The 14,977-nt window shown below is 29.5% G+C and overlaps 1 protein-coding gene across 1 annotated transcript in view; it reads right to left on the bottom strand.

The window, feature by feature from the left end:
• LOC116769180 (homeobox protein abdominal-B-like) overlaps nt 1-4,544 on the bottom strand; it is a 58,991-nt gene extending 54,447 nt beyond the window's left edge. The window contains exon 1 of the mRNA XM_061529500.1: nt 4,417-4,544. The gene's annotated coding sequence lies outside the window, so the exon portion shown is untranslated. The remainder of the gene's footprint in view (nt 1-4,416) is intronic.
• Between the last annotated feature and the right edge of the window lie 10,433 nt (nt 4,545-14,977).

Raw genomic sequence — 14,977 nt, 5'->3', positions numbered from 1 at the left:
TTTCATTACATTAAGTAAATAAAAAAATCTGTTAATATACCTACCAAAATAACTAGGGTAATTCCAACATATAAGAAAAGATATTAAATATTATTACATAAAATAAGTTTCAAATTAATTTATCCCATCCAATCTTACCTTCCTACTATTTAGTTTTTTTATTACTCGTTAATGTTATTAAAAAAAGGCCTATCATAAAACCTAATTTAAATAATATCTTGTACCTAATTTGAAATATAGTGCCAATACTTAGTCTGGCCAAAAATACCGTTACAATTAAAAATAAACAAAATATTATTTTTAAATTTGGAATCTGTCATTTTCACTTTCGCGCCGAAGTATTATAAAAATATATAGCTACCTATCTAAATAGGTATAAATAGAGAAATGAATTACTGGGATTTATTACATAAATCCCCTATGGAAATAAAAGGAAATATTTAAATCGTTCATACGTTTGTTATTTTCTCACGTGTTAGTGTACCGAGCTATTGATAGATTCAATGAAACCTCTGCTCTGTTCGTGACAGAAAAAGATGAAACCATCCACGCGGCGTGTGTACAAAACAGTACATATCGAAACAGTAAAGGAAAGAATTCGAAGAAATCCTGTTTGGAAGCAAGCTGTTTTATATTGGGAGAAGAAAGATCTAGAATGTTCTAGAAATTCTAAAATGTGACTCAGTACTATCAGTCTATACACGCAATAGTCCTTATGAAACAATAATTAAAAAAAAGTAATTATAGTAAAATCATGATAGCTCATTAGGCGTTGTAGAATACACAAAAATTTTGTTGTCGTCTTTGGAATTTGGAAGGTAGGTTATTGATTACAGCTTCATCCGAAGACTTTATTATTCTTTTTTAAAGGGTAAGGCTTGCTATAATCGCCATTACGCATTTGAGTAAAACAATTTATATTATATGGTTTTAAATTTTAATGATTTCCCCACACAAAGCGTAATTATTTATAAAGATAGTATTGCATTCAATAGAGACAACACCATATCAGCTTTGTATATATATTCAGCATTCTATATTAATGTATTAATTTAATACACTGTTACAATAAAAATGGTTACGTGCAATAAAAGTGTTTGTACATTGTTGCACGCATGTATACGCAGCTTGTATTCTTATAAATTTACTAAGTAAATAAAAAAAATGAATTATTTACGTATGGCACTTTACTTAAAATGTTTAAGATCACTGTTAGAAGTGTCAGTCATAGATCTATTTATTTTTTTATTAATAATACCTAAGGCTTAATTCACACCGGAATCGTGGAATATTTTGCCAATGTCAACTTTTTTATTTGTCGGACGAATTATAATCTTGAATAATGTGTGATAGTTATTTAAAGAAGTTAGGTATATATAACTCCATGAGAGTATTTTCACAAAAATATTTCTTATTGAAGAGATTCCGAAATTACATTTAATTTTTTATTTAATCATTAAATATTAATATAATTAACAATACGTACGTTATAAGAGCATGAAATAGATATCAACTAACATAATTTAAGAAAAAAATATTATATTTTAAACACAAAAAAATATATATATTTTAACTATTCATTATTAACTAGGACAAATTTATAGTAACAATCAAATCAAATTAACTGAACATCATTCATCTGTGTAGTCGTGAGTAATGTTAGTTTTAATAACACGAGTATGGTTTAACTTTACTGTATGACCTAACTCTGGTTAATATTGAATTAAAGCTATTGCTTTAACTGAACGGTCATTGTAATCGTCAGATTAGTTGAATCAACTTAATTATTTAAAATTATATAACAAATAAAAATATATGTTATACAATACTTATATGTTTAAAAACATTAATAATTCATATAATCTTTTTTTCATACATTTAATTTCTGCTTGAAGCAACACGCAAAAAAATTATCAATTCTATAGAATTCCAATTTCATTCTAGTACATTACTCACATATATAAAGATAGGAATTTTAGTTTTAATAAACAATGTGCCTGAAACAACAGATCTATATAACGAGATAATATTTAATAATATCTTTGTAAATATTCACCGCTTTTCAGCCGAGCCGGTTAATTTCCCGCTTAGTTAATTTTACTGCGCAAACTGATTGGATGTTGATTAGAAAATCACGAAGAACCAGCGAAATGTTCCTCTCTTCTGAAATAACATCGCACGAAACGAATTTACACTCGGTGCGAACGTAATTATGTTATTTATTACCCATTATATAAAACAAACGTCATGCGCTAAATACATGTACTTATAAAGCATTCATATATATTTTGTACATCCATAGAACATTCATTCAAAAAAATTGATTCATTTGAATGTTTCAAATGTAAGCGTTTCATTCATAACAAACAAACAAAAAAAAAACATGTAAATAATATCAATGTAGGTATGTATAACAATTCGCTCTATGAATGACTCGTATAATAAATTTTATAACTTTTCGCCCACGTGCAAACGTTTAATACGACCTTATTACAATGAGTTAGAGTCCATAATGTTCATAGGAAACGTTATTTTATTAGTCCATATAAAAGTAGACACCCAAGTTGTATTAGAACCCGGCTCTTGCGCAACTGATTGTAAAGCAATTTTTAAGCTCCGCTCTTTACGACATATTATAGTATGGCGTATGCAATACCGTTTTTTTATATGATATGATTCAGTTCATTATATTTGGTTTGTTTTGGTGATTATAACAAGAACACGTAACGGTAAATTAGTGAATTGATTAATACTGCTAATGTTGTAAATGCGAAAGTTTATGAGCATATATATATATATATATGTATCGATTTATGGTACACTTATCATTTGAATTTGACGAAACTTCTCAGTAATGTTGTTTAAATCTGATCAAGTACTTAATAGGTGAAGAGATCCCGATATTCCTTATGGCTTCTTCAGGATCGTGGTACGCAAACTGTTATGTACTCAAAGCTGCATGACGCAGTCTGTGGACGACGGATGGCTACTATGTACCTAAATATTTTACTCGTTTGTCTTTGAGCATAATTACCGAAGCCCACGAGCGGAAGTCGCGGGCTAAAACTAGTATAATAAATACATATTCTAAGTAATGTTCATTATATATATATATTGTGTCTTACAAAATTATTGATATTAATTTTCTATCTATATAGTGTATGATTTATATGTTTAGCTTACACACTTGTGAATTCCCTGGTTAATCCTTATATGTATCTATATTTATGTATCTATATATTCTCATAGTTTGTCATTTTGCTAATAGTAGAAGATGAAACCGTAAGTAAATAAGAAGTATTTCATAGAAATATATTTTTTAATTTAGTTATATAAAAATAATCACGTTTATTTAATATAATTAAGGTGCAAATATATCCTTTGATGTTATAAAATTAAATATTAAAATGTTAATGGAAATCGAAACAAGGTAATATGGGTATTGGATTACAGCTATAATAGAAGTCTTGAGTCATTTACAAGGTTTTGCTAAAGGCGTACAACGTTAACAGAAATAGAATTGAGTCAAACGTAAATAAAGAATGTTGACCACTCTGAACGTGACTAGCTGATCGACTTCCGGTTATATATTTATCAGATTTAAATCACACATAACATCAACAAGCAATACACACTTATTTTAATAATAAAAAAAAGATTAATGATTTTAAAAACGTAAAACAGAACTCAAGAGACAAAGAATTTGTCCTCTTGTGATTTTTCAGAGCTTCCTACGTAGAATCGATTTACAAATGTTTGCGGCGGCATTCTGTTATTCATTATTATTAATTTTTTTTATTACGTTTGTGGTAATTTTCATTCCTTGTTACGTCATAAAGAGATTATTTCAACACATATAGGTATATGATTCAGTTAAATTTATAAAAGCAGGGTTATACCTAAAATAGATATAAGAACTCTAATATGAAAATTGTATAATACGAAAAACAGCTTTATAAATAAGATTAGCCCATTAAATAATTATAAAAAAATATCTTAGAAGAGAATAAAAAAGGTAATTTTGAATAAATTTCTAAACATATTTATGGTGATGTAAACCTTACACACGTCTTTATTGGTCCGTGACTCTACATATGTTATGAGATTCATATCATTTTAACATAAGAAAATTTAATTAAAATTAATTTCATGTATAAAATTTTAAATTTTTATACAAATAATAAACAAGTACCTACGTCACAAAAAGAATCACGAGAATTCTTATTAAATAGAATAAATTATAAAGAATTAAGTAGGTCCTGATATTCGAACCGAACAAAACCGATCAGTAACGGTCCAAAGCGGGGCTAAAATTCAACGAAAAGTGTCAAATTGTCACAGACCAACGCGAACTTGAAACCAAAAAGGGTTGCCGACGTTTATATTTGCATCACAAACATAACAATTAACACTTACCCGCGACAACACAACACAGCACAGATCGAACTAGAACTGAACTATCATCACTGGTAATAAATTGTAATAAATTGTAATAAATTACGGCTGTGCGCGATATTACCACGCGGCCGTACGCGGCGGCGTCGTGTTGCGATCTGACGTCGTTTTATACGTTGGAAGCGCGCGCCGGCTTCATCTGAATATAAGACATCCCTCGGAATGGTGACTGCCATCCCTTGTACATATCCCATATAGATCAAAAATACTCCGCGACTTTCGATCGAGTATAGATCTAATAGGAATATTATTTTTTATTTATATCTAATTTCATTTCACATACGTTAACTTTAAAAAAACTGTATTTTATATCAAATATAAATTTAAAGCTATGTATGCATTCTCTATATATTAGTCAAGAACAGTTAATGATTATATTACGTATATTAATATGAAATTAAACATCAAAATTTCCGTATCATCATATAGTGTAGATAACACCTTAAAACCAATTTAACGTAACCATAAAACTATTCATTACCGTCCATTATTTGCTGTTCATTTTATAAGTTCATTAAAAACATCAAATTAGCTTCTGATTTCTTTGAGATACAAAACTAAATAAACTTTATTCTTGCGGCTATCAGAGATTTAATCGTTTCTTTTATTGACGGTGGCCATAATTAGCGTTGTCCGTTACTTGGAAGTAAACACATTTTACGCACTTAGACGGATTTTAAAAGAAAAAAAAAATTATATATGCGTGAACCCACTGGCCATCATATTTATTCATAGCTATGATTTACGATATTGATATCAGTTTTATAATATAAATTGCTTAATAATAGTGCTCTATATGTCTAAATAATGCCTTTGGCGTCCTTAGAATTTCATAAAAATTTGATCCAATAATTTATGCGAGGACTTAACTGAAGTGAAGGAAGACTTTATTTATGATTAACAAAGGAATGTAACAAGGTTATCTCCCGTATAAAGAGTACGGTTAAGTAGCGGTTACCTATTAAAATAACTTAAAGATTAAAACACAATCAGACGGATTAAAAGCTAATAAAAAATTTTAAAAGATATGATTCTAGCATTTATCTTTATTTTAAGAACTGTTTTTATTTTATTAAATAATTATTATAATTGAGAAAATAATTATATTGAAAAAAGAGCTTTTGTGTTTACATAAGAGTGTTTTACAACAAATATTAATTAAATGTATTATTGTTTAAAGGCATTTTTTTAAATAAATTTATTTATAATAAAATATATCTTGTGTATTTTACGCAAAGTATTTTTTTACCATCTACTTAACACTACCAGGTTCAACATAAATCAGCCATAAATCGTTTTAGCTGTTAGTTTGTACGTAGAAGACGCAGCCTTTCACAGAGGATACTGAATCTTTCTCTTCTCTACATTACAACTGCAATTATCAATGAAATTATAGAAGTAATTATGATTGAAGTTATTATATTTTGATATCACAAATAAACAAACAAACAATAAAAAGAATTTTAATTATGTACTTATTTGGTATAAACACTGTGAGTATATTTATTAAAATTAAACAGTTGAAAAACATGACGAAATGCTTCGCCTATTAAATATAATAAATAAAGTATATATATTTGGATAAATTTGTACGTTTCATTATTCGTTTTGTGACTTTCTTCTGTGCAAATATACCCAAAATATATAATATTAGATTAAAGAGGAAGTAAGAATCTTAAAAAAAAAATTATATCATATAAGTTTTGATACATATACCTATCTGGTATCTGCTTCCAGCGGTGTTGTCAAAAGATACAGGGAAAATTTTCATATCAAAGCAAGCATTAAGGAGGGTGAAGACAAAAACTATATATTGTTTTAAAATTTTAATAAACGTATTAATAACACATAAAAAATTTAATACACGACGAGTTGATTATTATGTGTTATGAATGTTGGTAGGACTGAGACCAGGTCTCAGCTAAGATGCTTTTAGCACACTACGAATAACGTAGAGGATAAAATTTAATTTAATTATATAACTTCTATTTAAATATTTTGTTTCTTATTAAAAATAAATTAATATTCGTCCGCGATAATGTGTGTTATAGGTTTATTATATAGCCGAACTAACTTGCACAAAACGTAAACGAGTAAATCCTAAAGTCGAAAATCCTATGTTATATTCCCCCATATTTATACCCGTGTCTTTTCATAGAGAATGCTTGCGTAACAAAATCTTTGAGATCCACTCACGATGAAGGAGGCCGCCTTATAATTTATGAATAAAAAAAAATTGAGATGTACGAGTCCTGCCTTTGCAGGTATAAAAACCAAAGCAACTTTATATAGGTATGTAAAAGACATTTTTCGCAACGAAACGAACCTAATTGGCAGAATTATTCAGTTGAGATAAAATACTCTTTATGCCTTATTGCCGCACGTTAATTTACCTTCACTTACGACTTTCTGAAATATTTTACGTAAATAATGAGGTCGAAGTTATGACTAAAACAAATTGGGGCATTTTTAGTTGATAATCAATTACAAAAATTAAAGATTACAAATCTGCGTAAAATTCAATTGATCTGATGGATTACATTCTCAAATAAGGAAGACATAGAGCATTCTGAGTGTATTGACTTGGATCCCGATATACACAATGTTACAAGCGAAGTATTTACCAAGTAGAGACAGCAAAAAACTCATAATATAAATATATTATGAGTATTATTTTATAAGATAATTTAGGTATTGAAAAAAAATATGATGATGCAATTTTATTGCATATTTCTTTTCAAACTATCCAACTGGTTATTTGATTTATGTTTCCTATTAATTATTTTACTGACTGTACAATACACCTAGACATTTGTATGACTAAACAAGTGAACAGTATTGTTTGCGAAGTGCGCCGCTAATTGCCGACCAGCCGCGCCTCTCAGCTAGGCATTTCATTTCTCAGTATTTTCTACGTCAAATGTTTTAGTAAATCAACGGATATTCAAAAATATCCCTTAAAATTACGTAATAATTATCTAAACAAATCAAAATTATTTCTTTTCAAATCAGTCTAAGTAAATTATGAATATTATAAACGATTCAGAATTTTAAACAATAATACACTGGGAAGGATCTTTTAAGTAAAGCCATATATATGTTACTATCTCGACCGCTATCTGAAGTAATTCAGTCTCCAAGAGGATTGTTTTTCTCTTGTATCCGATTGGATTTATTTCAAGTTTTATGGCATCTCGCATCCCAATCGTAAACTTTAATACCGAGCTTGACCAGCTACCGACATAGGAATAAGCATAAGTTAAAAAAAAAATACTTTTTGTATAAAACCACTGCCTTGAACTAAACGAGATGCAGATACAAGTACAGGTTACAAATAAATAGTTGTTACTTAGCATCATTTAATTGTATTTATTTAGTTTTTTAAGTATATTAGCATACATTACAGTCGTTTTTATAATAGATTTTCTTATTAAATCTTAATTTGGTAGCGTTTCAATATAGTGTTATTTATAAAAGATGTTTGTCAAAACACAATTTTAAACGATTCCTCTGAACTAGCACGGCATTTGCATAAGATTCGACACGTTATCCTGTACATTTTGTATACAGTGAAGAATCAACAAACAACGTCCTACGTCAAAAGGGTTGTCACAAAAAAGTATCAATTCGGTAGTCTTGTAAAAAGCTCTTTTGCATTCCGTAACGTAAATATTTATACTAACAATAGTGGAAAGGAAGCGTGACAAACAATCACAGTATGCCCCCATTTGGCTTTCACTTTTAATTTTTTTCTAGTTTTAGGAAACCCTTCCATAAACGCTACCGTACGAGATGCTCATTTGCATAACAGTGTACAAAACAATAAAACACGCGTTCATTTGGACGCGAAAAGTGAAAACGGAGTTCAAGGTTACAACAAGGAGTTAATGGTCAGTTTATACTACGCTGTGTCTTGTATAGCACGTTAGTGATATCTAATATACCAACTTTGAAACATCTACAGTACTCTCAAAACAGTTAATAAATACGTAAGTGAATTTTTAATCTTTACCGTAAGTAGCCATGAAAATAATCGATTATAATTTGTTTACAATTAATTTTACTAAGTAATATTTATAGTAGGACTATTGGAAAGTTATAAAATATTGTATGGTATTAAAGTACTATAGATTAAAAATTTATTGGTCCAAACAATTTTATTTATCCTTAAACAGCTGACATAGCGTCATTGGCCTCAGTTTATGACACCTCAACAATACTTCACAAATTAGTCAAACTCGAAATGAATTGCTCGTGGGTGCAATAAACGATATCCCGATCATCTTTAAGTACAGATAACATACTTTTAGAAAATTAGACCTAAACATGTTACTGTTAAGGTTTCTTTTAACTATTTGAAAATAAAAATCAGTTACTTCTTTCTTGATAGGATTTCGTTTAATGAACACTGCTAATAAAACTTGTACACACTAGGTGTTTGAACGTTTCGTTACATCTTTTTGAGTCTCTTTAACTAACTCGTTCTAACGCCGTGTGTATGCAGCTTAAGGTCTGATATTTGACGTTAAATATTTATTTATTGGTCGTATTTTTGTGCGGCATCTTTACTACGACAGTTCGCAGTTACGCCAAGGTGTGATATTAGATCACAAATATTTGGGGAACAAACTTGATTCCTTGTTTTCGGCTTTGTATTCGGTAGAATCTATACTTGGGTTCAACGTCACGTATGGATTCGGTAAGGAGTCGATTCACTTGTGTTTTTTTTATATAAAAGTAGTACTAATTAAAATTCTCGTAGTGTGGCAGGGTCAACTGTTCAAATAATTTGGGCAATAAAGCGATTTAAAATACCACGTCAGCTGGAAGGCAGTTTGGGCAGTGGAATAATAGATGCGGTTTGGTTTATTGACGCCTCATATAACTCGGTCCAATCCACGCTTCGTTTGTTAGTCCAATTTGAAACACAAACGAGTGAAGTCAACGTTAAATAATAAAATATAATCAAAAGTTTAAAATGGTGTTCTGTAAAGGCTAGTGTTTCAATTGAATCGGCAGTTAATTCACGTTATCTGATCGTAAGTAGAACAATCCATAGCCATACCAGTAATCACCTTACAGACGTTACTTATTACATATCAAAGTCTTTTTATAAGAACACGTCTATGTTTATTGAAAATTCGTAACTACATATAACATGTTACCGTAAATCTACCTTCGAATCTGGTTAGGCTTAAGATGAAAGTTGTAACCAGCAACTATAAGAGAATACTATAAGTTAAAGAACAGATTATTAAATCTCAGAGCACTTATCAATCGATTATAGTGACATAAATACAGATTGACCTAAAAAGGAAATAAGAAACTTAGTTAAAACTAAACAGTTACAATGTAAAAACCTTTTCACAAACGTTGTTTCGAACATTCAATTCTTTTGTTTTGTATATAAGTAGAATTGTATGTTATGCTATTTAAGTGCATTTGAACAGACCTAGTGGTTTAAGCCCTCTTTCTAGAGGTCTTTCCACTAGTTATGCATTAACGTTACCTACATTTTAAACATAGTTCATATGGTTTGTTACGTATTTATTTCTATCTGTTAAATAAAATGATAAATACATAAATACGCTGTACAATATTTTTTTTCATCTTGAGGTATACTTGTTCTAAATAACTCTATAATAGCTAGATATTTTAACGCTTATATACCTGTTTGCCAATAAATTGTTGTTACTTTAATGTTTCAAGCGAAACCAATTCTCAAACTAAATTAAATCATTACTAGCAGTTTGGGTATGTGTTCGTATATTATGAAAACATAACTATTAGACATTAAGTTTTTATTTGGGATTTTAATAGTCGTCTGTATTCGGGAAAAGACGATATGAAAGTGTGTGTCACTCTTTATTTAAAAGTGTTCTCTTGAAAATCTTAGAAAATCCTATGAATAACTATAACTGTAATCATCTATAAAAAAATAAACAAAAAAAAAGTGACATTTTATCGTATTTCGTAAATGAGAATAAATTTTACCGAAAACGTCATCTTAACTCCTACATTTGGCACAAACGAATGCTATAAATGCGTTAGTTTCTGTGTATGTGACTGAGACTAAACACGCAATAACTTCCGAACCAAGATTATTGTAATTTTGTATTTAACTGGAAAAAATATTCACAGTTTCAACCTACGAACTCAATATCATAATCAAAAACGGCGAAGCTGATAGTGAAGTACAGCTTATTTATAACCAGTGTACATACAGCTGAATGTATCATAAATAGTATAATGCTTGTTGATTTTGTGTAGTATATTATACGATGAAGATAATTTATATCTAAATTCCCAAACTATTTGAATTCTATCGGTCACACCTAATGATATTTACACGCGAAGCAAGTTTTCGCACGCGGTGTCAATTTTAACAGAACCTAACAACAAGCAGTAGAGAACACACACATGTTATTTACTGAAACACGGCCAGTACAAACAGAAGGCTTTGCTTTAGCACATGAAAGACAGCGCTGTACAAATAAATATAATTACGGCTCTTAATAATAAAAAAGGTTATCTATCGAACGAATTAATAATCGTTTTCTGTAAGAATTGAATAAAAAAGCAATGGTTTTTTTTAAACATTTTTAATGTGTGATATGGATCACAATTTTGATTTATAATATTGTTTCGACATCCCTTACTTATCTTTATAATGAAAAAAAATTATCATAAATGTAATTTGCGGTCGTAGATACTTAAAAACTCACACAAATACAATACTTACAGGAATGTATTCTAGACATTTATTTTTCTTAAGATACAAATATCAAAATATAAGCAAAATAACAGGACAGCTTTAAATAAGGCCAAGTAGATTGCAGCTACCTGTTTTTATTTTACATTAATACGTCTTAAAGCATGAAAAAATCTTTAATACTATCAGGATTCATTGACATGCATTCGTATCGCAATATTTTCAGAGGAAAATTAAATTTTAATGCCACTATATAAAGTAAAACATGTACGACAGCGTCCGTATACTAAAATACGTACAAAATTATACACAGCTATCATGAGTTACATGTTAAACCTATTATTTTTCTTTCCTACGTCATATAAATGTTTATTTTTATATACAACGATTAAATCGGTTTACAAAAATAATTTCAACAATTAATAAGATCACCAATATCATTATTAGGAGTGTCTTTTTAGTTGTCTTTGAAAATTTTGCTTAGATTCGGTCGCATAGACTGATCAAAAGTAAAAAATGTTTAGTTCATATCTCATATAACATAAAATGTATGTGATAAGTAATAATAAAATATGTTACACACTAAATTTAATTTCATTATTATAAATTGCTTACCTCCTATCAGACTATCTGTATGATCTCTATTAAAAATACTTATAGGCTTTCAAAGGGTTTTTTTACCAGACAAATGGCATAACCAATCTATTAGCTATTTATTATTTTACAACAGAACCTTTTATTATCTTTATGCACTATTTAAAACAATCGTATTATATCATCTCATATATTAACGAAAATGTCATATGAAACTAGAAAAATATTTCTTATCTGTCCATCCAGAAAAGACAATTAAATGTAATCTTTATTAATAACGTGACGTATCGTAAAATTTTAGTTAAAAAAAAAAACTCAACCAATGGAGCCGTAGTGTTTTTTGTGTGAACTATATTTTCTCAAGTTCGGTCGGACGCTTCTTAATCTGGATGGATATTTTTAGGTCGATAAATTTGGCTGTCACATGTGTAGGTAGATAACCCTCCCCTCCAATGGAGTCGTAAAATATTATCCTGCCTGGGACATTTATGGCCGGTTTGAAATAGGCACCGTGGTAACATTCCTGAAATATTATATACCGTCATTACATATAACGTATTATACGTAATTGTTATCGATTTAATTAATATTAACACATTTACGTACTTTATTTTATATGGCAACAAATAAGAATTGGCATTTACCGCCTACGCAATACAAACAGCTTTCTTATTTTCAATTAATGAAACATAAAAAAGGGTAAATAATTTATTGCTTTTAGGTTTTAAAATTTATTGTACCGTTTATATATATTTATAGCTAAGTAAGACACGAAACTGCTCTGTGAAATTCATGTGCTATTTGCATTATTACGCTAATACTTATCTGTAGAAGTAAAGACGGTTCTTCGAAATATATAGTATTTTTCGTTAATATAGATCAAGTTTCGATAATATCTATAATAACAATTAAATAAAAAACTGTATAATAGTTTTAAAAATAATAAAATCAAACAAAAGCCCGCCATTAAATCTCAGACGCTCCACGCGGCGCTTCAAGAACTGGTTATGAATGCTATAAAATTTGTAGCAGTTCTTAATTAGCATTATGGAGTATTAATTAACCCAGAGCACGTAAACCTTACCTTTTAGCGGACATGTTTCGCTTTTAAATATACGTACAATCACAAAAAATGTTTTATAATACAGATAAGGATATCAATTTAGGTATAAACAACTTGAACCAAATATATTTAGTAACTAGTATAATATTTATCAAGTATTTTTTTAGTTTTCGTATTATAACTTTATCATTACTTAGTAAGATGCAACTGAACTGTGTCAGGTATACGTTTAAATGTAGTATTTAAAGGCACTAAAATCAATCAACATTTACAGGCACAGTACAGTTAGTCGGCGATTCAATTACAACTACCTTGGATGATTTTTTCTTAATAGGAACGATTAAAAACTCAATGGACGCTATCTATGCATAACAAGTGACATTGAAATAACATCTAAAACAGAACTAGTTTCATACATCTAATCTCTAAACAGACACCGTATTTTTCAGTCAATCAAATGTTTCAATGAAATATTATTCCTATTACATTTAGCATTGTTAACGTCTTTAAGTGTTGATGTGTAGTTTAAATTTGATAAATCATCACAACGCCATGGCCGGGTGCATTCACAAGCCGCCAATGTCATGTCATAAAATCTCGCTAATGTCCTTTAATACATCGCTCCATATCTTTATTAACAATTCACTCGCCATAGATTCTTTTCAAGCCATTCACAAAATTTATGTCCAAAGTTACGACATTCTTACAACTTTCCTTTATCCCAAACTATTTTCAGAAAACACTGTTTTCTTTATGCACTTTAATACGCCGTATTTTCGTTAAGTGACTTCATAAGTAACATTGTTGGGTAATAAAAGAAATAAAAAATATATATATACTTGTAAGTGCGAACGTAATCCCCTCATGAAGGCGGGTGGTATAAATCAAGTCTCAACTTTTTGCATCGTTCGAAGGTTTTACTGTGAGTACATATTTTATTATCGGAATTATTAAAAATCGACGCGAGTTAAAATATGCGTAAAGGGGACTACATTGTAGCTCGGATCCAAAGATGGTAAAGATCTAAACTGGTTTTTAAATATATGAAACCCTATAGGACTATATACAGTCAGATATGACTTTTTAAAGCACAAAAGCTTGAGTTTAATGGATCAAAAAGGGCGGGTACGGCTCTGATTTATCTTTTTCTATATGTGTGGGAATGTATGTATGGAACGAACCGAGATGTTCATTTAAAATTACTTAAATATTTCAAGTGGTCCGTTCTCCTTGTTTTTTGTGGCAACCGTAGTCGAAATCTGATAAAAACTAACTCGATTGGTTCTTCTATTTTAGAATATCATAAATCAAAACGTTAGAACAAAACCTTGGTATGGAAGTGAAGGAATAAATTTGAAACATATTTCACGCTGAAAAAAAAAAATCTGTGACAATCTCGAGAGTGAATGTCGTCCCACGACCGTTATCATTCAGCCATTGCCGTCATAAACTCATTAAGTCACATAACCGGCCAATCGAGCTTGCCAATCATGAAATTAAAATTACGTCCCCTTTATTACCAGACGTTACGAGCTGCGAAAAAAGGGAGCATAAATAAAAAAGGGGGTATAAATAACACACCTTCGAAGCACGCAGGGCAACCCGAAGGCACAAGCTATAGGTAGTCGTAAATTACACTCTTATAGCCTCCACCGATCAATACCATTCATTAAGGAAAAAATGTATCCTTTAAAGATTTTTCGTGTTTTGCTGTTTATTTTTTGCAACATAAATTACGACAATGATAATGCGCTGCTTTAAACCTGATGGTCTTTGGAGAATTTATAACGTTAGCCATATAAGCGCTTACTAGTTATAACTTAGTGTGCCTTCTCTTTTCTTTGGGCTTTTGTTTGTATATACTTATATACACTAAACATTTCAGGTTTCTTTTCTTAGTTGGATTGGTATAGTGTGATAAGAATGAAATTTTGCACATATTAAACTTAACTCCAACATTGATTAATTGAGAAATTCCTTGACAGGGTCTTTTATGAAAAAATATGCTCATAAAAAGTCCTACTGTTATTCTCTTACTTTACGGTATATTTCGAAATATATTTATTCAGAAATTAATACAACAACAAATAATGTACCACTACAAATACGTTTAAACAAAATTTTTCATTTTCGTAATACATTTAATGGCATCA

Source organism: Danaus plexippus, chromosome 5, assembly GCF_018135715.1.
Source record: "Danaus plexippus chromosome 5, MEX_DaPlex, whole genome shotgun sequence".
Taxonomy (NCBI): domain Eukaryota; kingdom Metazoa; phylum Arthropoda; class Insecta; order Lepidoptera; family Nymphalidae; genus Danaus; species Danaus plexippus.
Note: the sequence above shows the minus strand (reverse complement) of the source record. Positions and strands in the feature narration are given on the sequence as shown.